At 39.6% G+C, this 27,052-nt stretch overlaps 1 long non-coding RNA gene across 1 annotated transcript; it reads right to left on the reverse strand.

Moving 5' to 3' along the window:
- Positions 1 to 10,082: 10,082 nt before the first annotated feature.
- On the reverse strand, positions 10,083 to 25,227 carry LOC117675012 (uncharacterized). Its single transcript, XR_004594091.3, has 2 exons — positions 25,190 to 25,227; positions 10,083 to 11,490 (listed from the first exon to the last, which is right to left on the reverse strand). It is a non-coding gene; the product is annotated as an uncharacterized LOC117675012 (long non-coding RNA).
- Positions 25,228 to 27,052: the final 1,825 nt, after the last annotated feature.

The following is a 27,052-nucleotide window of genomic DNA, read 5'->3' on the forward strand; positions in this document are numbered from 1 at the left end:
ACACTTTTCCCAAAAGGTTTCCACAATTTTGGCCACTATTGCACATCTGTATGCATATGCACACAGTTGAAAATAGCATTGTCCCCAAGCATTCAGGGTGGTGGAGTGAAAAGCCAGTTTGCATTTGTTGAAAAATTAAAAAGAGAAAGAGAAAGGACAGCAGGAGGAGAGGGGAAGAAAACCCCACTATCGCCTCCCAAAGCGAAAAATGAACCTGCTCCCATGAATTCTTTAAAGAAAATACTTCTGGATTTACAGGTAAGTGCTCTTACACTGAGCACTGAATGCTGCTTGCTATTGAGACCAATAGAGGAACAAGCTTATTCAGTTTCAAAAACTTTCTAAACTTTTGAAAGAGAGAAATAATTACACAGCCATGCCTGGGCTGGGGAAGAGGGATTTAGAAACCTGGCTCAACATTTGAGCAACAGCCATGTGGCACTAATGAGCAAGTGCCAACATGATGAGCTGAAAGCAAACTCTTTTAATCAAATGAGCTTGTTGGATGCACTTGCCAAGAAAGAAAGCTTATAAATACAAAGTTGACTCCAAATCAAACAGAGAATTCATATAACGGTAGTCTAGAATCAATACACATGACGTAAGCCCCTCATCTATAAAATTTTTGGTGCCCTGCTGACTGCCATAATGGTTGAGAAGCTAATTTGCCCGAAGGCCATTCCATATTGTCCATTGTGTGTCTAACAGTACTATCCATGCTATTGGGCAATGGTATTCCAAGTGGATGGAGTTATGAAAATGTTTATAGAAACCCACTAGGTCACACAATGAAATGATCATGGCTGAGCTTTTGTTTTTACAGTATCCTAGCATTATGCTAGCACAGAAACTGGCCAATCCTTCAATGTCAGAAGGACACAAATTGAAATATCAATGAACTAATAGCCAAAGAAAAATGCCTAGAAAGACACAATGAGGGCACAAATAGAATGATTGTTGTTTTAGGGATATAAAATGGTCAAAAACCAATCTACTTCTATCCTTCCTGATTTTGGCCAAGCCTCATTTTAATCCATTGACTTTGCATCTACTATGAGTTTATACAGTGATTAATTCTGTAAATTTTTCCATTCAAGTGATGCCTCTAGTAAGTAACATAAGCAAGACAGAGATCTAATAGTTAGAAAACAGTTCACTTACTACCTTATCCTTAAGTTACCCTTCCAAGAATTACAATATTGTCACAAATTTATGCAGAACAACAGAAGGAGACATTTCATGATTGCTTGAATTAAAGTCACATATCCAATATTTTAGTTGAATTTAGCTAATCTGAGAAGATAAGAAGAGTTGGTTCTGGTTAGGGATTAGATGTGAACCTCTTTGGAGCACCAGAACTATTGGCTATTTTGGTAAGAAATAAATCCCAGAAAAAAATATATAGTGGCAAACTACTTTCATAATGCTGCCAATTTATTGAAGAATCAGGCTTGGCTCAAGAGTGTCTTTACTATTTATTTATATGAGAAGTTCAGTGAATATAAACACTACTGTAAACCCATTCTTTGCTTTTTATAGTTTCTACAATTTATTTTCCTAACATGTCCTTTTCAATACAGAAAAGTTTTTAAGTGCATATATGCTATAAACTTCTCTTAGAAAGTTTTGCCTCAACAGAACAATTTCTCAGTCTGCTTTTGTCCATTTTGGATACTGAATAGTTTGTTTTGATAAAGGAGGCACACATTTCAAATTGAACATAATTTCTAGAGTAACAAGAATTTTGTCTTCTGGTCCAAACAGAGGTGACAAAGAGGGTGCCACAGGCTGCTGATGCGATTCCACTGAGTGTGCTTTTTATTGTGTTTTATCAATCATCCTGCATAAGTGTAGGAAGTGAGAAATCTCTGCTTTTCTCTCTTAGAATAGCTTGATTTTAAAAGTCAGATTTAATATGCTTCAAATGTCTGGATGAAGGAAGCTGAATCATATATTTTATGCACATGCATATAAATTGCATACACATGAACATTAAAATCCTGGGTCATGCACTGTCTGCTAATTCACAATACAACCGATATGAGTCATTTTAAACTGTTCATAAAAACTTATAGCAACCAAGAGAATCGCTTTATACTGAGATTATCGATCCATCTAACCCAGATTCATCAGCTCTAACTAACAGGAGTTCTCTAGGACTGATTTTGTAGGCTGCCTGGGCAGGGGAATGAGCTGGCTTCTTCTAAATACAAAGCACTCCAACAAGTTATTATGTTTTTCTAGCATATGTTTAACTAATAAAAGAAAGGCTCCCTTTCCTTTGAAATTGTTATAGGTCAGATATAACTATTATACAAAGGGCATTAAGCTGTATGTAAAAGTATTGCAGTAGCAGTGAAGAAATTTTCAAGAAGAAATATTCAGTGTTGGAATCAGAGTGCTACAGTATGTCCCTTGTTTCATCTGAGACACATGGAGGGCCTGAAATAGGTGGGAGATGTTGTATGTATCCATGTCTCTGTGTACATACATGCACACACCAAAAAAGGAGAAGAGAACAATAGTAATAGCAATAGAACTTAGACTTATATATGCTTCACAGTGCTTTTACAGCCCTCTCTAAGTGGTTTACAGAGTCAGCATGTTGCTCCCAACAATCTGGGTCCTCATTTTACCCAACTTGGAAGGATGGAAGGCTCAGTCAACCTTGAGCCTGGTGAGATTCGAACTGCCAAATTGCAGGCAGCCAATAGTCAGCAGAAGTAGCCTGCAGTACTGCATTCTAACCATTGTGCCACCACAGCTCAGAACAGAAAAAATAATACTGGTAAGAGAGTTGGATGGGACTTTGGAGGTCTTCTAGTCCAAGCCCCTCCTCAAGCAGGAGATCCTATGCCATTTCAGACAAGTGGTTATCGAATCTTTTTTTAAAAAAATTCTCCAGTGATGGAGGACTCACAACTTCTGCAGGCAAGCTGTTCCACTGATTGTTCTCACTGTTAGGAAATTTCTCCTTAGTTCTAGATTGGTTCTCTCCTTTATTAGTTTCCATCCATTGCTTCTTGTTCTGCCTTCTGGTGCTTTGGAGAATAGATTGACCCTCTTTTCTTTGTGGTAACCCCTGAGATATTGGAACAGTGCTAACATATCACCCCTAGTCCTTCTTTTCATTAAACTAGACATTCCCAATTCTAGCAACCATTTTTCATATGTTTTAGCATCCAGTCCCCTAATCATCTTTGTTGCTCTTCTCTGCACACTTTCTAAAGACAATAAGAAAACACACTATAAAGTACTATCCTCCCCTTTGGGAATATGGAACATTTATCCAAAGCAATAGTAGTTGCTGTATGAGTTCTAAAAAAAAAATAAAGCTAATTAATAATTTCAGGATGTCAAGAGACAGGTTATGGGAATGGCCAAAGTATAAGCTGTCAAAGAGAATTTCCTGCAAGGATGTTCTTCCATCATTGTTCTTCATTCAGCAGTGAGCTGACTGTGCTTCCAAAACTTTTCCTTCATTACCCAAAGCCACTTATTAGAAAGTCTTATTAAATTTTGAGACTGTCTGTGAGTCCTTTCCTTCAGCATCATTATAATTTTGAATGGTTGCTGAATGCATGCTCATAACTCAAGGACTACCTATATTATAAAAACAATATCACTGAGTGATCTTTATGTCATTTCAACAAACTACCATTGGCACACCCAAAACTTTAACCTAAAACTGTCTACTGTTGACCTCATCCCATTCCTAAGAGGTCTGTAAGGGGCGTGCATAAGAACACCAGCGTGCCTACCGTCCCTGTCCTAATGTTCCCTTTAATTGTACTCATTTTATGTATTCAATTCATGCTTATATTTATATATATTATCTAATATGTACTCGACAAAATTAAATAAATAAATAAATAATAAATAAATAAATAAATAAATAAATAAATAAATAAATAAATAAATAAATAAATAGGACCTGGTTATTTACGGGACCGCCTGCTACCACCAATAGCCTCCCACCGGCCAGTACGCTCCCATAGAGAGGGGCTCCTCCGGGTGCCGTCGGCCAAACAATGTTGGCTGTCGGCCCCTAGGGGGAGAGCCTTCTCTGTGGGGGCACCTACGATTTGGAACGAGCTCCCCCCGGAGATACGTAGGATCCCGGATCTGCGCACCTTCCGCCGCGCGCTTAAGACCTTTCTATTTTATCAAGCTGGCCTGGCCTAAATCTTCCCCCTTTTTAAATGTGGAAATTTTAAATTTTTAAATTTTAAATTCGTCTTTTTATAGGGGTATGGATAAGGCATTTTAAATTGGGGAGCCATTTTAGATTTAATTCTGTTTTAAACGTATTTTAATTGTTTATATTGTATGTTCTTAACTTTGGCTGTTCACCGCCCCGAGTCCTTCGGGAGAGGGAGCGGTATAAAAATCTAATAAATAAATAAATAAATAAATAAATAAATTAAATAAATAAATAAATAAATAAATAAATAAATAAATAAATAAATAAATAAATATAAAATGTTCAAGTCAGCCTGTATGGGTCTCTACATTTTTCTTGACAGGTTTTTTTGTAAGTGTTCAGTATTACTTTCTTTCTAGGGCTGAAAAATTGTGCATGGCCCTAGGTCACTCAGTTGACTTCACCCATAGTCTCCTGTTTTTCTACTTAGGTGTTTTAACCACTACACCAAACTGGCTCTCTGGAATGATACATATAGACAGGTAAAACAAGACATGCATTCACATCAGAAAAAGGGCACCCTGATTTTGAACCTATCTCACTCTGGTTATCACACTGGTTGCCTAGATAGGAATAGGGTTCTTAGGGTTTCTGTGCAAAGGCTAAACAACTCAATATTTTACTATAATCTGCAAATTCACAGCTATAGTTTATAATTTACACTGAGTTATACATCTAAATTAAGATAGTCCATTTGAAAACTGTAGATTATAATTCTCTGTCTCAGGAGATCTATCTTGCATCTACAGTATGGAGTTTTTGTTCTTTCTCTTGAAGCAGATTTCAATTTAGGCTTTTAAAATGTTTATTATGTTATATTTGATAACTGTAATTTCACTGTTTTTTAAAATCATTTTGAGCACCGTATGATGAGCAAATACTTTTTTATCAGTGGATGTGCTTAAAGCTATGCAATCAGCTAATAGATCTTTAATTTCTTGCCAACTCTTTTGTGGGAAACTGTTGTTCTTTTTTCTCAATCCTGCTTCCATTCCACAGTTTAGCACTGGGATTTTCCAATATAAGTGAAGAATGAAAGAAAAAATAATGATCAAAGAGAGATGTTAAGCTCCAAAGAGATTCCACACCTCATCAGCCAGGGACTTCTATGTGCTCCCTGCAAGAATCTGGCAGCAGGTTGAATACTGCAGACAGCTGGTTTGCCCTTAAGGTAGTTGACATTTCTTAGGCAATTGATGTGAAATTTACATTTTCTCCTCTTCGTCATTGGAGGGAGAGCAGTCCAATTTACATAAAAATAAAAGATCATGTAATCTTTGAGCACTGAGTTATTGCTTTCCTCCTACTTCTCAGTTTCATCATTCATTTTTACGAGTTTAAAAGGCAGAAGTCATAAATACTCCAAAAGAAGGAGAGGAAATGTGGTTGCCCTTGGAAGGTCTAAAGGTCTTTCATCTTAAATTTCTCAGAAGTCTCAAACCGGGTCCAATGAAGGACCTAAAAATGGGCATGGTGTTGAACTTCTGGAGGGTTGAGAATGCACATTAAGATCAGCTTAGCACGAGCACTAGAGGACAATAGTTTCTTGGGAGTACATAAGGGAACAATAAGCCCAGAACAAGATAGCATTGGCCTAGGCAGAATCCTTCCTAATTCACTGAACTATAAAGAGAAGGAGGTACAGCACAATCAGATTTGCAAAGATTCTATTGTTGTAGCCAAACTGAACAACAATAATGTTAGCCTTTCTGTGGAATTGGTTTCCTGGTCTGGTCTACTTAGTGGGCCTAACACAAAGCAGAAAGTTATCTGCTAGGAATGCTCTGAATTGTACTAATTGCAACAGCCTTCTAGTTCTCTTACTCTCCAACTCCTCTTGCTAGGTAAACATTTTATAACTTGAAATCCAACCTATTGGTTGTATATAAACAATACTGTCAAATAATTTACTAAGACTGTATTACTATTATTCTTCTCTTCCTTACTAGTATCTATCTCTTTCCAGTTACTACTATAACCATGTTTCTTGTATCTTTCAATTTATATTGTTTTTATTTGTTTCCTAGTATGATTTGATAGCTTATTAGTAACCTTGACTATCACTAAGTGTTGTATCTTTTTATTCTTGATGAATGCATTTTATTCTCTTTATATACACCAAGAGCATATACACCAAAGACAAATTCCTTGTGTGTCCAATCACACTTGGCCAATAAAGAATTATATTCTATTGTAGAGGGTGTAGATAATGCCCTTGTAGGAACATGGGAAGTTCTATTGACAGTACTTTCATATGACTGCACTGTGTTCAGGTAGACGTATGCTGTCAGTGATCTAGTCAATCTCTCTGTGAGCCAGCCTACCTCTTTCCATTTCATTTACTAAACATAGAATAAATTGTGGTGCTCAGATTCACGGTCCTCTTGGGCATACTGTTTTCCCATGAGTTCAAAGAGGCTTGTTCAAAAGCTTAGTTAGTGTCAAGCTTTGCAAGGCTGGCATGCTCAGGAAATAAGAACCACTGGGATTTCTGGGAAGATCTGTATTACCTGTAGGAGAATAAATCAAAACCTATCCAAGCAGTTCTCCAACTTATATATAGTGTAATTAAGTGGAATTGCTTTGAGTTTCTTTCTCATGCTTCTCCCATTCTTTTGGCCTGAGATCTTTTTTTTTTTTTGCAACTTTCCTCTATTTTCCTAGGTTATCTTAGACAATTCGTCATAGTGAATTAAAATCTTCATTTAGCAAATCAAACTATGGCATTGAAGAAGTTTGATATCTTCTCTGTCCATGCTCTCCTCTGTTTACATTGTAGTTTTTGGTAATGTATCTCATGATTTTTACAGGGCTTTCTGGGTATTATTTCTGAGAAAACGCTACTGCTCCTTCCTTGAGTTCCTGTTGATAGCATAGATAACATCAGCATCTGAACTGAAAGGACTTTATTATAGTGTGAGAGCCATGAAGAAGGATGAAGTAGCCACAGAGCCACTGATGGAAGTATTCAAGCCAGTTGTTTGAACTCAACATTTTTTTAATATAAAAAAAATCTCACATTATAACGAATGGCATTTAAGATGCAATTATTTTCATAGAAGTAACATGGATGAACTTTGTACATAAGACTAATAAAATCTTGAATACCATTCCTTTTAGACAAAGCAGGTACGGTGGAGATTTTTTGTGCATGAGGAGGTAGGTGGGTTGCTTATCTCTGCTGCTCACCCCCTAGTTCCTGCTTTATGCATTCATACATTTCTAAGTCTGTGTGTACATGTATAAGTACACACAAATCTATATGTGTTGAAGTCACCTATGAACTGGAGAGCACTGCAGCAGAAGAATATAGTTAGAGGAAAGACCTCTTTTCTTTCCATCAAAATATTCAGTCCCATGTTTGCTTTGCTGAGAAGGAAGAGTCATGAGGTTTTTTGACACATGTTTACATTTGACATAAAACGAGACTGAGCAATGGATTTCAGTCATTTTATTAATGAAAAGTATTGATGAATTGATTTTCTGTCCACTTATGGTCCTTCAAGCAATGTACTTTTAAAAAGAAATGCAATAAAATTAAGGAAAAACAAACAAACATTCAAACAAGCTAGAGGCTTGTTTGGTAGCCTTGGTATGTATCTATAAATTTTCAAGAATAGATTCCAATCTCAGGCAGAATCTGAGGGTCAAAGGCTCAAGATTGCAAGGTTTGCAATTCAAAGCACAGGGAGTGGGAGTTAACAGGTGGTTATCATCAATGAAAAGCTTGTGCTTGCTGCTCAATAGAAGGAGCTAATTTAGTGGGGCGAGACTCTTTGCATATAAGAAATCTGTCATCCTTTGTTGTACTCTCTTTGCAGCCTACCAAACTCTTGTGTTGGGAGGGTAGTAATTTCATGCCCTCCTCTTTAGAGAGCAATGGCAACTGTGTCTGCTGTTTGCTGTTTTGCTCTCCTTCTTTTGCCAGGTCAGGTAGAGCTGGAGATGGCTGCTCGTCATTTGTCAGCACATCTGAATCTGATTCTGGCACTGTTTGCCCTTTGTTGGTCCCCTTCTCTGATTCTGAATCTGAGCCCAGATTTTATTTTTTTAATTTGATTTATATGCCGCCCTTCTCCGGAGACTCAGGGCGGCTTACAATGCGCTAAGCAATAGCCTTCATCCTTTTGTATATTTATACAAAGTCAGCTTATTGCCCCCACAAACTGGGTCCTCAATTTACCTACCTTAGAAAGGATGGAAGGCTGAGTCAACCTTGAGCCTGGCGAGATTCGAACCTGCAGTAATTGCAGGCAGCTGGTCTTAATAACAGGGTGCTTTAGACCACTGTACTACCAAGGCTCTTAGATTCAGATTCTGACAATGGATCCCAAAACTCTTCTGATTAATGGAGGAGCTGAAGGAAATGTAACAGGTGAAGAGAGACATGGAATGTGGAAAACGAATGAACAAAGAGTTAAGCTGACAGAACTCAAATTAAAACCACTAATAGGACTTACATTGTGGCAGTCAGCATGATAAATTTCAGCATTTGTCTGACCTTATAGCATCCATAGATAACCAACCCAGTTCTTGGTTGGTATCTTGGTTCTTGGGGCTACTAGTTTTCCCCCCTGTGTTTTAGACCCATGTCTCACCTGGTTGACCAAGGCTTCCCAGGATGTGATATGTAGTTGGGTTCTGGCAGTGGTGAAATATTCTTTGAGAGCGAGGATGGTTCTGCCATCCCTTAAAGAGGCAGTAGAACACCCAAAACCTCAAAACGCCATTGATAGACCCAACCATGGGGAACAATTTTTGTCTGATCTCCAACATTCATGGCATCCTCCTGTGTCAAGTTTGGAGATTGGGAATGGCAGCACTGTTTTGTATTATGTACCTTCCTCTAGAGCCAGTTCCAGCCAGTGTTGATGTGGAGGAGAGGATAGCCCATGACTCTGGTTTTGTGGGGTTGCTCCAAGGCTCAGAACTCTCCCCACTTCTGTTTACTTGAAACCACTCGGTGACAGCACAAGTTGAGGTATCATCAATATGCAGGTGATACCCAGCATGTTTAGGGCATGACAGCAGGGTTCCAATATTTGAGGGGCAGCCACAAAAAAGGATCAACCTATTTTCCAAAGCACCAGAAGGCAAGAGAAGAAACAATGGATGGAAACATATCAAGAAGAGAAGCCACTTAGAACTAAGGAGAATCTTCCTAACTGTGAGAACAATTAACCAGTAGAGTGGCTTGCCTTCAGAAGCTGTGGTGCTACATCACTGGAGGTTTTCAAGAAGAGACTGGATAGCCACTTATCTGGAATGATATAGGATCTCCTGCTTGAGCAGGGGGTTGGACTAGAAGATCTCCCAGAGTCTTCCATCTCTATTATTCTGTTTATATCTTCACTCCTAACTGACCAAATAACATCATGGAGATTCTATCTTCATGCCTAGGTGCTGTATAAGCTTGGATGGGAAAGTATAAGCTTGAGATCAACCTTAGCAAGATTGTCTCTCAGTTTTAGGGCTTCCAGGTTCCAGTGATTTTCCATTAAAAACACAATTCGCTGTGTTTTTATGCCTGCCTCTGCCAGATTAAACTCTAAAACAATTATCTTCATCTCTGGTTTGACCCTGCTATTCTGGTTTGGCTATTATTCCATTCTCCTTGGCTATACATGAAAAAATGCCCCCAAGGAACTGTCAGGAGATGCAAGAGAACTCGAAAATCTGATTTCTAATTTGTTTTGATTCCTCAAAAAGTGTTGAGTTGTCAGCAATGAACAAGGAGTCTGATGTTTATTGCTCTGATCTGCATCAAACAAATCTCGGAGAAGGTAGCCTCCCCCACCACTCTTCCATGAAGTTCCAAAATGATGCATTACGTTCTTTTAAATTATTTTTAAGCAGAGAGAGAGAATAAAAAAGAGAATGTAATATTGCACTCCTTTATTTTATGTTGTTTTGCATTTTTATAGCCATTTATGGAAATATTTGTGTGAGAGACTTGAAAGGACACCAGTTTGGAAGAAAAGAAATCAGTTGGTGAGCATTCAATTTTGTAGCATACCTCAGGAAATTGGGACTCTGCACGACATGTACTTGCTCTACTGCCGAGTGATAATCCCACTTTGCATTATTATATCAGGAGGAACAGGGATAGGTCTGGTCTCTTTACACCAGTCTCAAGATTTCAAGTCAGAATTTGCCAAAGAAAATGTCTGGCTCAGTATTACACTCACCCCTTCAAATAAAGCTCTGACTTAATCTCCCCTTCCAGTTTTTACTCCAGTTTTTCTCCCAAAGTTCCCTCGCACATCCATTCTGATTAAAACAGTTCTGGCTGCTCTGAATTTTCTGTGAGTTACCTCCTTATCTACCGGCCATATTCTGTTTATAAGGAAAGTAAATCCCGTTAGTAGATCTGAACGAATGCACTTCTCTCAAAATGAACGCCTGTATTAACAGTGCTGAATATTAGATCCCCAAAGGGAATGACTGGTAATCTTGAAAGGGACAGACAAGAAGCATGGCAGAGAATGCCCACTGCCCTGCTTCAGAAGAAGGAATATTCCAATTTTCCAAGAACTCGGCTTCTCAGGAGTTGAGCAAACTGGAATAAAAATAAAGAAATAGCATAACTGGCATTATGAGTTCAGTACAAAACAAAGAATATGTGCATGAGAACTAAAGAATGTTTCAGTAATTTTGACGAAAGTGAATGGGCAACTAGGTCTGTAAAATACACAAGCAATGAATGAAGCAATTAGCATTCAAATCTACCCTGTCTCAGGATGTAGGGGTTCCATTGAAACATCAGGACTTATAATACATTACTAGATCCTTCTTCCATGACTTTGTTTTATCACCTTTTAAAGCCATTTAAGCCAAGACCCAACACACTTAGGTGGGAGAATGTGGCTATAAAACTGATCTATAGTAGTGATATCGTACTATCATTCATAACTTTCCTTTCAAGGTAGCTTTCAATCCCTTGGTGCCTTCTTCTCGTTTTCTTGATCTTTGGGATTTGCGATTTTCATCTCTTTGCGTTCCTTCCCTTATGCACTTTATTTCAATGAAGCTCTCTTTCTCCAGGCATGAAGAGACTTTTGCCCAATCCAATGCTTTCTATCCAGAGACAACAGGACTTTTCAGAATTTCAAGCCTGTTGCTGATATCCAGCATATCCAGAAGGCACCTGATTAGGAGAAGTTGCTTTAGTATTAGTCCAAAAACATCTTTGGGACAACCATGACCTGGATGGATGACTGAGAATCTCCATAAACATTTGCTTTAGTAATCAATTTCTTTCTTTCATCTCGGGGTCTAAAACAGATCTAAAAATCACACAATAAAGTACAGGAAAGTTAGAGTTTGCAAAGAAGATTTTTCAGGATAGAACAACTTATGAGCAGAAATATCGTATTTTTCGGAGTATAAGACGCACCAGAGTATAAGATTTTAGTATTTGGGGAGGAAAATAAGAAAAAAGCTGATTGGTGGGTGGGTTGGCCTCCTGGAATACCCCCAATCAGCTGTTTTCAGAGGTGAATATTAGCAACAGGTTGGTTGGTTGTGAGCTCTGTGCCTTGCTTTTTTTTCTGCCTCTGAAACTTCTAAAACTCTGTTTCAGAAAAAAACGTTTTTTTCTGCCTCTGAAAGCCTCCGAAACAGAGCTTCAGGAAAAAAGACTTTTTTTCTGAAGCTTCTTTCAGAGGCTTTTTTTTCCTGAAGCTTCTTTCAGAGGCTTTTTTTTTCTGAAGCTTCTTTCAGAGGCTTTTATTCTAAAGGACTATCTGTACTCTGTTCAATTTCCTTTCTTTGGTATTGGTATGTAGATTAATCTCTTCCGATCTATTGGTTATTGTGTCATTCTCCAGATTTGTTATCATAGTTTGGTTAGAACCTCTACTGATTCTTCTTTTGTTGCTTGTCATATTATTTTAGATAAAAGCCTTTCTGAGGCTTTTTTTCTGAAGCTTCTTTCAGAGGCTTCTTTCAGCCTCTGAAATCTCCGTTTGCAAGGCTGGGCAGGGCTACATTTGGAGTATAAAATGCACCCAGATTTTCATCCTCTTTTTTTGGGGAAAAAGGTGCATCTTATACTCCAAAAAATATACTACTTATACTACTGAAAAATTCAGTAGATGTTGAATTCCCACCATTCATCTTCTATACTATGTATTTGAGGTTCTACGACCCATTTTTTCTCTGTTCTTTTCTGGTATCATCAAATCTAGGGTATCTCTCATCTTTGCTTTGGCTGCCATGAAGAATAGAGAAATGTACAGCATATTAACAAGGGAACATGAAATAAGTTCTATCCCCTCAGATCTTTGATGGCAGTCAATATTTGACACAGACAGATGTGTTGAAAATGTTCTGAGTTCTGAGTCCTACAGAAAATGAGGACTTGCTGAGGACTTGGAGGGTCTGTTCTGATCACGTTTCCCGCAAGTATGAAGCCCAATAGCTTTGGACCTTTGACCCCAGGAATTTAAATTTCCCCCTTTTCAAAATTAAATATATTGCTGCTCTATTTTTGGAACTTGTAAATATGAGAGTATTTTTTTTAATTAATGTGAATTGTTTATATTTAATTGCATTTGGGGGAAAGTCGATCCTGACCTGCTCACTTTAAAAAACAAAATTGGCACTATGTAATTCCTTTTTTTGGGGAGGACGCAGTGGCTCCGTGGCTAAGACGCTGAGCTTGTCGATCAGAAAGGTTGACAGTCCAGCAGTTCGAATCCCTAGTGCCGCGTAATGGGGTGAGCTCCTGTTACTTGTCCCAGCCTCTGCCAACCTAGCAGTTCAAAAGCACGTAAAAAATGCAAGTAGAAAAATAGGGACCAGCTTTGGTGGGAAGGTAACAGCGTTCCGTGCGCCTTTGGTGTTTAGTCATGCAGCCCACATGACCATGTCTTCGCACAGCGCTGGCTCTTTGGCTTTGAAACAGAGATGAGCACTACCCCCTAGAGTCGGGAACGACTAGCACATATGTGCGAGGGGAACCTTTACTTTACCTTAATTCCTTTTTTACTCTTGCTCATCTGTGATTTCCAAGATTTGAGGTTTATACTTTGTAACTTTTGTTTCCACAACCTGCAGTATTTATTTCAGTGCAGAAGTTAAGTCACACTCAGCTCCCTCTGGAGACAAGGAAGGCAAAAAGATTTGGCTGTGCCCCAAAAAGTGTAGTAACCCCCCCCCATAAAAGTAATGATCCTAATACAAATGGAAACCAATGCCTTGGTTCTTGAAACCCATCATTTTTACTCCCTTTTAACAGCCAAAGGATTTACAGAAAAGTGTACAACGACCATTTTTCTTATGTTATATTGGGCACTTAATGCTTTTAAAAGGATAACAACACAGGCCAAGCTGAGATTACTTTTTGCCCTTTAAAAAAAAAAAGGAATGTGCTGGGAGTTTCTGTTTTGTTTTGCTGTTGTTTTAAATAAAAACCAAAAAGAAAAATGAAATGATGGATATCCAGCTGCTCTGGATTATGGGGAAATGGTCATGGGATCTGTAACTCTGCTTGGCAATGTATCTTCCCTGCCTTAAACCTATCAGTATCAGCTTGGAATAAAGAGTAATTTAGGAGTCTGCTGGAGCAAGAGGATGGGGAAAAGAAACAATGAAAAGGGGAGGAAGACTTTTTCTTGGCATCATGGACATAAATATTAGGTAGAAATGCTTTGCTTTAAACGATGTCCAGCTGCAAAACTCCCTAGAAACATCTGTTCTCACTTGGAAGCCCTTTTGTCCTTTAATCTGGCTACTCCAGTGATCCTGTCTGCAGGTAAAGCTCAAAGAGACACACCTGAATCTGTTTCCTGTTGAATCAGACCATCTTCCCCAGTCCAGTTTATTCTTACAATGAAAGAGAAGCCTTTATGGACAATTGATCTATGATTGTTTACATGGTGATACTGCAGGAGATTGCTTGGGATTGTCTAAAACAGGGGTGTCAAACTCAGTTTCATTCAGGGCCACATCAGGATTGTGGCCTGGGGTGTGTGGGGTGTGTGGCTGAGATGGGGTAGGCATGGCCCTTTGCCAGCAAAAATGGAGCTCAGAGGGGCTGTGTTTTTGGCTAGGACAGGCTCCTGCAACCCATTGCCAGCAAAAGCAGAGACCTGAGCTCCGTTTTTGCTGGCAGAGGGCTGCAGGAGGCTGTCCTGGCTGAAAATGGGGCCCTGAGGGAGAATGACTGAAAATGGAGCCTTGGAGGACTGCACATGGCTCTCCTGAGCTCCATTTTTGCTGGCAGAGGCATTGCAGACTGAGCCTTCGCTGTTTTCAGGGCGGCCCCATGGGCCACATCTAAGCACCCTGTGGGATGGATCCAGCACCGGGCTTTGAGTTTGACACCTCTAGTCTAAAACAAGCGTTTCGGCATTAGCTGTGGCCTTTTTCAGCTTATTTGAAATGAATTTGTACAAGATTTGCAAGTAAACATCAGGTCAAATTATTTGTATATCCGTGGAAAGGAAGGAAAGAAGGAAAGAAGGAAAGAAGGAAGGAAGGAAGGAAGGAAGGAAGGAAGGAAGGAAGGAAGGAAGGAAGGAAAGTTTCCTGACCCACGTTGGCACACACATGCTCCCCCAATTTGTTCTACCTTCCTGCATGCTTTCTTTTATCCACATGGCACTTCTTGTGCCATGCGTCTTGACCCAATGCTAACTCCCCACACACTCTTCCCTGACCCACATAGCACCTGAACTCCATGCACCCTTCCTTCATACTATGCACCATTCTTTCATGCATCCTTCCTCATCTACAAGGCACCTTTCCAAGTGCCTTCTCTGACTCACGTGGCACCCCCACATGCATTTCTCCTGGACCCACACAGCACCTCTTGGACAGACCATGCACCCTTCCTGACTCAAGCTACATTATCATTTACCGCAGGAGGTTACCTCAGATTGTCTAAAACAAGTGTTCTACCATTAGCTTTTCCAGCTCATTTGAAATGCATTCTTACAAGGTTTGAAGATCAGGCCTACTGATCTTTTATGGACTTGGACATTCTGTCAGTGTGAGTGACCAAAAGAAGCCATCCATTCTGCAGAATTTTATCTGCCTTTTCTAAGCTGTATGACCACACTACAGGTTTGAAATCACACTGTTTGTGTATTTCATCCTTCACATATATCTATAGAAGGAGGGGGAAGGTGTGGAAAAATTACTCTCTCGTTTTTGATGTGACATTTTACGGGTAATCAATTTATGAGTCATCTGGCTGGAAACAAGTGAATCTGTCCATTATTCTTTTATTCAATTTCCTCCCCCCCCCTTTTTTTCTTTTTCTTTTTTTTTTTTGACCAGTGCTTTCTGCATCAACATGCAAATTCAACCAGAAGGGGAAAAAGGAAAAAGAAAAATCTACTGAAACACACTTGTGTATTTTCAGGTACATTTCTCACAATTATTTATCTAGCAAAGTGCAGATAAATACTTTTTTTTCTAAGTACACTCCCCCCTCCCCATTAAATGTACATTTCTGTTTTGTTCCAAATGGTGGACAATGTGTAAAATTCTAAAAAGATTTTGGTCTAAAAACATGTTTCAGTTTGCATGTAGCTTTGGAGGCTTCTGTTGTGTTAATTGTTTTGGAAAAGAAATCAGAATAAGCGCATTTTCTTTCCAAGGTTGCTTAAGGTTTACTCTTTGCTAGTTTGGTCTACAGTTGATAGAGCTGATCTCACAAGTAGATTCTCAGGCCTTTCTGGTGATACATATAGTTAGCTTGGGTTCTTTATGTGTAAAAGAATTGCAGATACACTGTGGAGAAAGATAGACATTGAATCTGATGTGAAAGAAGACAGAATTCTATATATTTAATATCTGCCTACCATCTCTCTCTCTCTCTCTCTTTCTTTCTCCCCCCCTCTATCTCTTCCCTACCCCCTCATCTATCTGTCAGCCCATCTCCCTCACAGAGAGACTCTGGGCGGAATGTAATAAAATATTAAAGCTACAAGAACAGTATGGCCAGTGGTGGGATTCAAATAATTTAACAATTGGTTCTCTGCCCTAATGACCAGCTGGGTGGGCGTGGCCATGGTGGGAATGGCCAGGGAGTGTGACAGGCAGCACTTGGGCTCCTGCACAACCCCCAGAGCAAAAATGGGCCATGGGGGCCTGTGCTACCCCCCTGTGCCCCATTTTCAGCCTAGTAGGTCTCTCTGCACATACCTGGGAGCCAAAACAGGGTGTGTGGGGATTCCTGGAAGAGGAGAGGAGGAGAAGGGCAGAGCCAGCCTGCAATTTAGCAACTGGTTCGGCCAAACCGGCCCAAACTTGCTGACTCCCACCACTGACACCACTCTGTCCCCCCCCGCCCCAAGCAAGGCCGCAGAGCCATATTTCATGTCTTTCCTGAAAGCCTGCCTCACCTCTGGGGCGGGGGGGGGGAAGTGTTCCAGAGGGTGGGGACAAAAGAAGGCTCTCTTCCTAGATCCTGAGGTCAGAGTACTTTGGCTGATGGGGTCTGAAACATACCTTCCCTTCCTGACCAAATGGGAACAGCTGGTGTAACAGGATGAATATGATTCTATAAGTAGCCTGGCCCTATGCCATGTAGTGCCCGAGCCCACTGTAACAACATTGTCAAAAAGGCATTAAGAGTTGTTAACCTAATCTTGCGTAGCTTCTTCCCTGGTAATGTTGTACTACTAACTAGAGCGTACAAAACATTTGCTAGACCAATTTTTGAATACAGCTCATCTGTCTGTATTCTCATACTGCATATCGGACATAAATACAATCGAGAGAGTCCAGAGATATTTTACGAGAAGAGTCCTCCATTCCTCTAACCGCAATAAAATACCTTATGCCACCAGACTCCAAATTTTGGGCTTAGACAACTTAGAACTATGTTGACTTCAGTCTAACCTAAGCATAGTACATAAAATTATCTGCCACAATGTCCTTCCTGTCAATGACTACTTCAGCTTCAACCACAACAATACATGAGCAAATAATAGATACAAACTCAAGGTAAACCATTCCTAACTCGATTGCAGAAAATATGACTTCAGTAACAGAGTGGTCAATGCCTGGAATGCACTACCTGACTCTGTAGTTTCTTCCCCAAACCCCCAAAACTTTAACCTTAAACTGTCTACTGTTGACCTCACCCCATTCCTAAGAGGTCTGTAAGGGGCGTGCATAAGGGATAAAAATTTATTTGACAAATAAACTTATGAAACTTATGAAACATCTTGAATTGGACCAGAAGAGACCAGCACCCCATGCAGCTCACACAACAGACTTGTTACCTGTGCCATTCTTCATTCAGCAAATGCTTTGAAGAGGGTGAAAATTTTTTCCCCAGAGGATAGACCAGCCAATTCAATTTTTGCAAGAGGAGCGAACAGCTTTTAGAGATGTTAAAATATCAGGAGAAACCAGGAATAGTTTTTGTATCCTGTCCACTAGCCATTAAGCTTAATATCACTTTATGTTTCTCCCATATAATTGAATGGCTTCCATGGAATTTTATGAAGCAGAGACTGCAGCTGGAAAGCCGCCAGGAGAGATAAAATGTTGAGCTATGCGTTGGAGAAATATACAAGAGAGAATAAGTTTATCTCGGTTCTATCTGTGGCTCAAAAAGCCATTTCTGCCATGGAAAAGAAGAGTTACCATCAGTCTCTTTCCTTCCCTTAGCAGGTCAGTTTGATCCAACCTTTTCTACATCAGTCGGAAGCAAAATATGCAAGCCGATATGTATTAAAGGTGCTCAGAAAAGATTCCTTGTAATAGCTCTAGTATATATATATATAATCCCTCTATTAATAGTTCCTTGTAATATCTATCTATATACTATTAAAATTCTCACTGTCATGCCCTTTAACTGGGTGAAAAGGCACATTATATGGCAATAATTTTTGAACCAAGGTACCTCAAATGGGCTAATTTTTAAAATGTGTCCAAAATCCATGATTCTTACAGGAATAAAATTTGGGGAAGTTGTGGTTGCTTCATTGCTACTGGCTGTTGCTGTGCTTGTTGGCTTTGCTGCAATCATGCGATCTTCATTTTCAATGTTCTGTGACAGTTTCTTAGCCAGTTTTGCAATGCCCCGCTCCCTCCCCTACTCAGCAGCAACCATATATCTGCCTGAAGGAAAGGAAAGGAAGGGAAGGGAAGGGAAAGGGAAAGGGTGCCAACATAGCTTTCCTGGCCAAGGCCAGGCCCTACACATTCCCCTGAATTGTGCTGTCTGCCACATATGTTTTCCCTGACCCACATGGTACAGCTCCCATGCATGCTCCTGACCCATGCCACCCCATGTATCTTCCCTGCACTTGTGCACCCCCCCCCCACACACTTCTCTCAGTGTCACACTGCCTCCTCATGTACCTTCTCTGACCCATGCAGCCAGTGGTGGGATTCAACCCGTGTAATAACCGGTTCGCTGAGCGCGCCAAATAAGTGCGTGTGCTCGCTTCACTCACCCAAGCGGTTCATTTCCAAACCGGTCTAAAACTTAACTTCAACTGCAGCCCCGGTGAGCAAAACAGCTGAGGCACGGCAATCCACTCTGCCACACCTATCAGCTGGGCCTCAAAAAAAAGAAAAAGAAAATAAAGGTCAGTATAGCGCAGGGGCAGGCGGGAAGGCCCACATGATCGTCGGAGCGAACTGGTTCACTCTCAGCTGATTGTTGGAGCAACCGGCTTGCTGGAACCGGTCTGAATAGGCTGAATCCCACCCCTGCACACAGCCATTTTTTTTAATATTTTTTTTAGTTTAGCCAGCTATTTTCTGCAGTGACCATGGAGCCAACACTTTTGGCTTTCTTAACCAGACCCAACTGTATTAATTAGTCTCCCCTTTTTATTGGTTGTTGTTGCTATATATTTTTCTTGTTTTGGTGGATCTTTTTTGGTTACTAGACCAATCTTTCTCTATGAAGGAAGGTGGTATTATTATATCTATAGGCTCTCAGCTTCTTTCTTTGGCTCAGAAGGCAATGTCATTTTCTTAGCAGGTTCTCTGTTTTCTGGGAACAGAATGCTACTAAAATGTGTGAACTAAGTTAGTAAAAGAATTATGAAATCCATATAGTCTTTGCTACAATAGCTGTCTGGAATCTCAGACAGATTAGTCTGCTCTTTTCAAACCTGCTGTTTCATAATAAAGTTGGTCACATGTCCAGTTATCTTTTTTATTTTTGTGTGTTGCTGTTTTCATGCAAGCTCTCCACATTTATTTGAAATAAAGATCTTGGAGATTACACTTGGGGCATTCTGTGAGCTAAATCATACATTATAAAACTAGTGTTTCCAAAATAGTCTGTGCCCATTACTGCCCAAACTTCCCCAGCAATTCTGATCTTCATATACTACAGCCATAGAGAAGCAGACAAGCTTAGATTCATTTTTTTTTTCCAATATACATTATATCCCATCATGGTAAGAAACCTGTAGTCAAAAGGAACATTTTCTCTATCCATTGCAAAGGGTACTTGGTAAATTAATGATATTTTTGTCTTGTGGATAAGCTTTCACACTACTTAAGCAAAATTAAGCTGGGATACATTTCACTGGCAATTTGCAATGATGTCATTTCTTTTCAATCACCTTTTTCTTGACTCTAATTAGATTGGATATATCTATGTGTGTGTGTGCGTGCTTAAACCTTTTCTTTTCTCCTGTAAATTTAAATCCATGAGTTTAAAAAATACACTCACTTTATATAATGCAGTCTTCAGATCTCTCTCTCTCTCTCTCTCTCTCTCTCTCTCTCTCTCTCCCCCCCCCTCTCTCTCTTTCTTCTAATCTGTTCTAACATTTGGCAGTTCATCAAAGACTTAAATGATCAGACTTCTAACTACTATCTAGCATTTTTCCAGCTTAATGGTTTTGATCTCACAGCTAATTTGCAAATCTTAAACCATTTTTTTTAATTGATAAAAAGCCAGCCTACTTTTCATTCTATATTTGGATATAAGAAAATAGATCAATACAAATCATACAAAATTGCCCAAATTATAACCCAAAATGATCTCATTACAATGTCAGCAAGATATTAAACAACCCAGCAGCATAAGCTTGGCCAGAAGCCTCAAAGAATAGGAAGGTCATTAGCTGGCGCTGAAAATTAAATAGTTGACACAGAATCAATAATGGCTGGATATGAAGGGAATTCCATAATTGAGGGGTTTGAATTGAGAATATCTTCTCTTGAATGATGGCGTAGTGCACCTCCTTTGAACAAAGCCTCAGGCATTGTTGGTTAAGTTGCCATTTTAGCAATCCAGTACTACCTATAGCTTCTGTTGAAATCTCAAAGCCAACCCTATGTGGCCTTGAAATTAGCACTACATGACTTACAGTGAGAATTCTGTGCTTTTTTCTCCTAGCTTGTAACCCAATGTTGCAATAGAAGACTCACCTGGTAGCAAAAGCAATATCCCTTATGCCAGATCTTGGTATAAGAATTGGTGCAAGGTTCCATTAATGTAGCCTTACACTAAAGTAGAATTAGATAGATGATAGATAGATAGATAGATAGATAGATAGATAGATAGATAGACAGACAGACAGACAGACAGACAGACACATATTTGTCATTTTTTACCGTGGGCAGACAATTACACATTAAAATAATAAACATATAAATACATTTACATATATACATAAATCACTGTCCATCTTGAATATATATCGGAAAGAAGAAACTTGATTGATACTATATGGAACAAAACTGTGAATGAATCTGCATGTTCTGCTTCGGATACCACGAAGCCTCCTTCCAGAAAGTAACAAGGAAAAGAGGTTGTGAAGAGAATGTGTAGTGTCCCAGACAATGCTGCACACCCTGGTCAAGCATCGCTTATATGCTATGTCCCGGATAGTCAGAAGTGAACTGCCAATGGATGGAAGTGAACTGCCAACTGTTCATCTTGTTGTGTTTTCTGTCTGGTCTACTTGGGAGGCTGCTAAGAACTACCACTAGTGGCCATAAGTTCCATAAGTACCATAAAAAAAGTCTATAGCTGAGCAAATGGCGGCCATGCACTGTCACTGATTGACCATATAGAATCCTTCTGTAATCTCACTCATTTATATCTGTTGAGTGCCTATAATCACACTGCTGTCTCTCATATTCTATTAATATTTGCTTTTCAGCATGGTGGGTTGCTCCCGGTTCGCACCGGTTCCCGCGAGCCGGTAGCGGTGACAATATGATGTCACCGAACCGGTTCTCCCCCCTGCCCCTCCTCCCCCCCCCGCGTTATTCTTACCCTTTATTTGGCCCCACTCCCAATCTATTGCTGCCTCCTGAGTCCCAGCTGATGGCTAGAGGGAAAAAAAACTGTTTAAACTCTTGCCACAGGGCTTCAAAGGGCTGCCCTACAGGTGATCAGTGTTAAAAGAAAACAAATGAGTAGCTATGCTAGGGAAAAAATGAAACTGAAAGTAAAGCAGGCTCTGCTGCAACATGACAAAATGAGGCAGGGAGAGATTTCTTTTTCTTTTTGCTCACCAAAAAAGGTAGGTGCAAACAATGGGAAATTTAGGGCAAAAGAGGAGAGTTCAAGATTTTAAAACACAAAAGAAAAAAAGCTCTATTTAACTAGGGAATTGTAATAATTGAGATACTATTCATTGTATATTGTGTTGAAAGCAGAAATGTTAAGTTGTGGTTTGGAGGAATATATGGGGGAAATTATTTGGTTTATTATTATTGGTAAATATAATTAATTGATTTGTAAGAAATTGGATTGCATGGAAATAATTGGAATATTCATGTTCATATTGATTAATATACAAAAAAGATAGTTATGTAACTAATTGATTTATATTAAAATGTTGAATTTGTATTAAACAACTGTAATATTACATAATTAACCAATGTGAGGATGGATATAAAAATAGATGACAATAGGAAGGGGTATAATATAGAATAGAAGGGAAAAATTGAATTTGATTAAGATTAGAGATGAGGATGAAGGATAATATTGGTTTTTTAAAAAAATAGATGAGGAATAAATATGGCAAAAAGAAAATATAGAAATTGTAAATTTAATTGAAATGACTAAACACTGTTTAAGTTTGTAAACCGGCCAAATACTCTGTTCAAAGAAAATACATTGTATGTTTGTATGTGTGTTTCTAATTATTGTCATTTATTCATATTTGTTCTCTTTTATTCTTTAAAGTTTAACAATTCATTCTTTATCTTAATATCTTTATATTTGTTTGGGGTTGCCTTTCTTCCCTATCATCTTTTTTATTGTACAGCAATCTTTCTCCTCAAACCTACCACCTCTCTCTTTTCTTTCCTTCTTACTTTCTCTTCCCCCCCCCCTCTTCTTCTCCTCCCTACTTCCTCTTCCTTTCTCCTTCTCCTCCTCTCTTTCTTCCTCTCTTACCCTCACTCCTACTCTAATTTCCCTTCCCTTCCTTCCTCCCTTCTCTTCCTTCCCTCTCCTTCCTTCATCCCTCTCTATTGCTGTATCCTTTTGTGCATATGGATTACTCAGAGGGCTGAAAAAGTTATTTTTGACTGGTCCTTGCACTTTTGACCAGTCCTCAAACTTACGACTGTTCTCACATTTTATGTTTTTCACCCTATCTTGTCACCATGGTGAAGAGAAGCAGTTGTGAAATGAGTGACACGGTTGTTAAGAATGCTACAATGGGCATAAATGATGACCAGTCATAAGTGCGAGGACTGGTCAAAAGTGCGAAGACCTGTAAGAAATCACTTTTTTCAGCCCTCTGGGGGTTGTCCTTTTGTGCATATGGACTACTCAGAGGGCTGAAAAAATTATTTTTGACTGGTCCTCGCACTTTTGACCAGTCCTCGAACTTACGACTGTCCTCACATTTTACGTTTTTTGCCCTATCTTGTCACCATGGTGAAGAGAAGCAGTTGTGAAATGAGTGACATGGTTGTTAAGAATGCTGCACGGGCATAAATGTGAGGATGGTCATAAGTGTGAGGACCAGTCAAAAGTGCGAGGACCTGTCAGAAATGACTTTTTTCAGCCCTCTGATTAATCCCTATACACATAGCCATGGCCACCCGGTCACATGACCAGCTAGCCACGCCCACCCAGTCACATGACCTCCAAGCCACGCCCACAAAATAAGCCACATCCACAGAACCGGTAGTAAAAAAATTTAGAACCCACCCCTGCTGTTCGGCCTTTTCTTTCACTTTTAAGCATAGTTCATTTAATCACGATTGTTGTCATCAGCTGAAAACAGTTGAATTTGTCTTGGAAGATTTTATTCACTATTAACTCTGATTTTCCATTTTCTGTCTTTCTAGCACTGTTTAAAGTGTCACTCCATCCATCCATCTTGTCTTTTCACTTCAATTCAAAATGCTGAAGGTATCTAGTATCAATATATATATACGACAAAGCAATCTCTCAAATAACAAAAAGGCAATCAAACCATATAGCAAAGAAAGAAAAATGTGGATGAACATCAGTACAGGATTTGGGTGTGAGAAATGCTGTAAATTGTGGTTATAATTTTGTGGTGGCCATGCGGAAGACCGTTATTATTTTGGGGCGTTAAGTGGCATATTTTGATTTCTTCTTCATATTAAGAAATGTCTAGAAGTTTAGAGCTCATTCTATGCTAACCTGCTTGTTTTTCACTCTTGTTTACTGAATAAAAGAGAAGAGGGGGATGGTATCTTCATAATCTGTCAAAGTTTCAGACTTTTGATTCCCATCCTAGAATCAGGTGCCACCCAGTCAGGGTCAGATCTTGTAATCTAATTACCATGGAAGCAGGGCCATGAAGTCATGCTGCCAGGTTTTGATTAAAACCTTGGGGTTGTTGCTGTTGGGATCTCCTGCACAGATCTGAGCACTGAGGCATCTCTGTTGTCATTATTAAGGAGCTCTTAACAGCATATGGGACATGGTGGCTCAGCGGCTAAGACACTGAGCTTGTCGAGCGGCAGATCAGCAGTTCAAATCCCTAGTGCCGTGGAACAGAGTGAGCTCCTATTACTTATCCCAGTTTCTGCCAACCTAGCAGTTCGAAAGGAAAATAGGGACCACTTTGGTGGGAAGGTAACAGCGTTCCATGCCCCTTTGGTGTTTAGTCATGCTGCCCACATGACCACATCTTCAGAGAAGCACTGGCTCTTCGGCTTTGAGATGAGCACTGCCCCCTAGAGTTGGGAATGACTAGCACATCTTTGCGAGGGGAACCTTTACTTTACCTTAATTCCTTTTTTACTCTTGATCATCAACTTTATCTTTACCTGAACAGCATATGAGAACTTTGGATATCATCTTGCTCGGTATGTATGCTTTTTACATTATGCTTTTAAATTTATTTATTTAAATGAATAGTAAAGCTTAAAATCTCTTGTTCACAGTTGTGCTTATTGCCTTTGAATCCAAAAACAAAACAAAACCCAGTGCCGGCATACCTGATCCCTCTTCTGACACTTGGCAAAACAAATGTTTCTGAACATCCCAGAAGGAGCTTTTTATTTTCTATTCCATGAGAGAAGATACAGAGCAACATGAACATGTGCCCAGATTCAATAAGGATCTTTTAATATTTAAAGCTTGAACCTCCCTCCCACCATCTGTTTATAGCAGTTTTTATCCATGGCCTTTGTGCAAAGTGGATTTAATTTTGTATTGCTTTTGAAAACTCAAGGTTTTCTTTTATTCACTGTCTGGCTTATGTCTGGAACAGCTACACTACAAAGAGAGAGACTGGAGCAGGGGTGAAATGCTACCAGTTCACTCCAGTTCGGGTAAACCGGTAGAGATAAAAAAAAAAGATACCGGTCTGGGTGAACTGGTAGTTAGCAGTTTAAAAAGTTAACGGTTCAGTCAAACTGGTAGTTAGCTACCAGTTCGGTCGAACTGGTACTTTAAAAAAGCTACTGGTTCCTCCGAATAGGTATTTCCGATGATCAGCTGTGCCGTGCGGTTTAGCTTTGCTAGAAAGCAGGAAATCCTACTTTCTAGCTAAGCTAAATCACATGGCACAGATGACCCCTCCCCCTTGCTGTTCTACTTACCTTCCCAAGCCACCTTTTGGTGCGTACTGCACATGTGTGCACGTCCACGCAGCACACATGCGTGGCCATCGAACCGGTAGCAAACCGGTTCAGATTTCACCACTGTAATGGAGCATATTCCTTTTCTAGGGATCTCTTCCTTTTCAGGATGCTAGGTGAAGAAGGATATGAAAAAGGATGATAGGTGTGATGGAGCAGATAAGGATTAGATACGATTATCATGTGATCTCCCTGACATATATCCTTTGTTTGGATATGATGAATTCTAGGGAATTAGTTGGTATACAAACAAATAAGATTTTTATGCATGCAGTTTTTCACAGAGAAGGGGAGGAAGCCAAAATAACTTAAGAAGCTGGCAGGTTGCAGTTGGAGAGGTAGAAATAATGAGGGCTGATAAAATAAGTGGGATTTTGACAATTTCAGACCGCTGAAGATATGCAGCTTTGGGTAGTTTTAAGAATACTAATCAGGGTTCCTGGTAGTTCATTATTGAAGATTATCAGTGGGGGATGCTTTGAAGGATTAGTTTTCCTGTGCATATTTTCATTAAAAAAAGAGGACGAAACAAGAAGATAAATGTTTTGCTAACCAAGAGACTCCCAGCTAAGTTTTATTTTAACATCTTGATTAACTCTAAGGGGAATGTAGTTATAGCTATACAAACAACATTATCTAAGGAAAGTTTCACTAGTATCCGAAGAACCATTATTTTGCAGACAGGGAAATAGTTAGCCATTGAATGCCAAAGCAATTAGAGTCTTAAAGCAGTTTAACTTGTTGCATACTGCAGATGCCACGATGTGGCAATCAGATAAGCTTCATGCTGCTCAAATCTAGCTGTAAAAGTTAAACTTTCAGAGAAGCTAATTATCATCCATCTTTAAAATGTCACGAGAAGATGGTTGAATGCTGTGTGTTTTATCTGTTTGATCCTGGGAATCCTTACATAGCCAATAGCTTTTATAAAAATGTAGATATATGTTGGTCACACCTGCTTTCTAACCTAACCACAGCCAGCTGCATCCTTCATGCAATTCCTTATATATTCCACAGAGATCAGTTCTAAAAATGCTGCACACTCCTACCTTCAATGGAATTCTTTCAAAATTCTGGGAAAGATGAGTTGTTCAGGTTTGCGCTCAATCATTACAAATACTCTTCGTCTGAAATAGTCTCCTGCTTGAGCAGGAGGTTGGACTAGAAGACCTCCAAGGTCCCTTCCAACTGTGTTATTCTGTTATTCTCTTGTTGGAATACATGTTAGAATATATTTTATATTGCAACAATTCAGGGGTGAAATTCACTTACCTTCCCTACTGGTTCGCAAATGTGCACACGCCATCATTAGCACATGCGCAAGGCCTTCTGTACATGTGCAGAGGCTTAAAATGTTGCAAAAAAGTGATGTAATGATGTCCATGCGGGTGGGAGGAGCTTCCCACAGCCGCCACTACCAGTTCACCCGAGCCGGATAGAACTGGCTGAATTTCACCCCTGCAACAACTGCAGCATTATTCAGCCAGTAGATTAGTGGTGAAATGTAAAATTTGTTACTACCGGTTCTGTGGGCGTGGCTTGGTGTGGGGGGGTAATGTGACTGAGTGGGCGTGGTCAACTTTTTTCTTTTTTTACTTTTAAAACCATTTTTTCTACAATCTTTTCGGGCAAAGAGGTTGTAAAAAATGCTTTTAAAAGGCTCTGCCGATCAGGCAACTCAGCTGGGATCGTCAGAGCCTTTTAAAAGTCATTTTTTCTACAACCTCTTTGGCGATCATCAGAGGGTTGTTTTTTTTTTACTTTTAAAAGCATTTTTTCAGCCGAAGAGGGGTTTTTGCTACCGGTTCTCTGAACTACCCACCA

Source organism: Pantherophis guttatus, chromosome 1 (assembly GCF_059756535.1).
Source record: "Pantherophis guttatus breed Tessera chromosome 1, ASM5975653v1, whole genome shotgun sequence".
Classification (NCBI taxonomy): domain Eukaryota; kingdom Metazoa; phylum Chordata; class Lepidosauria; order Squamata; family Colubridae; genus Pantherophis; species Pantherophis guttatus.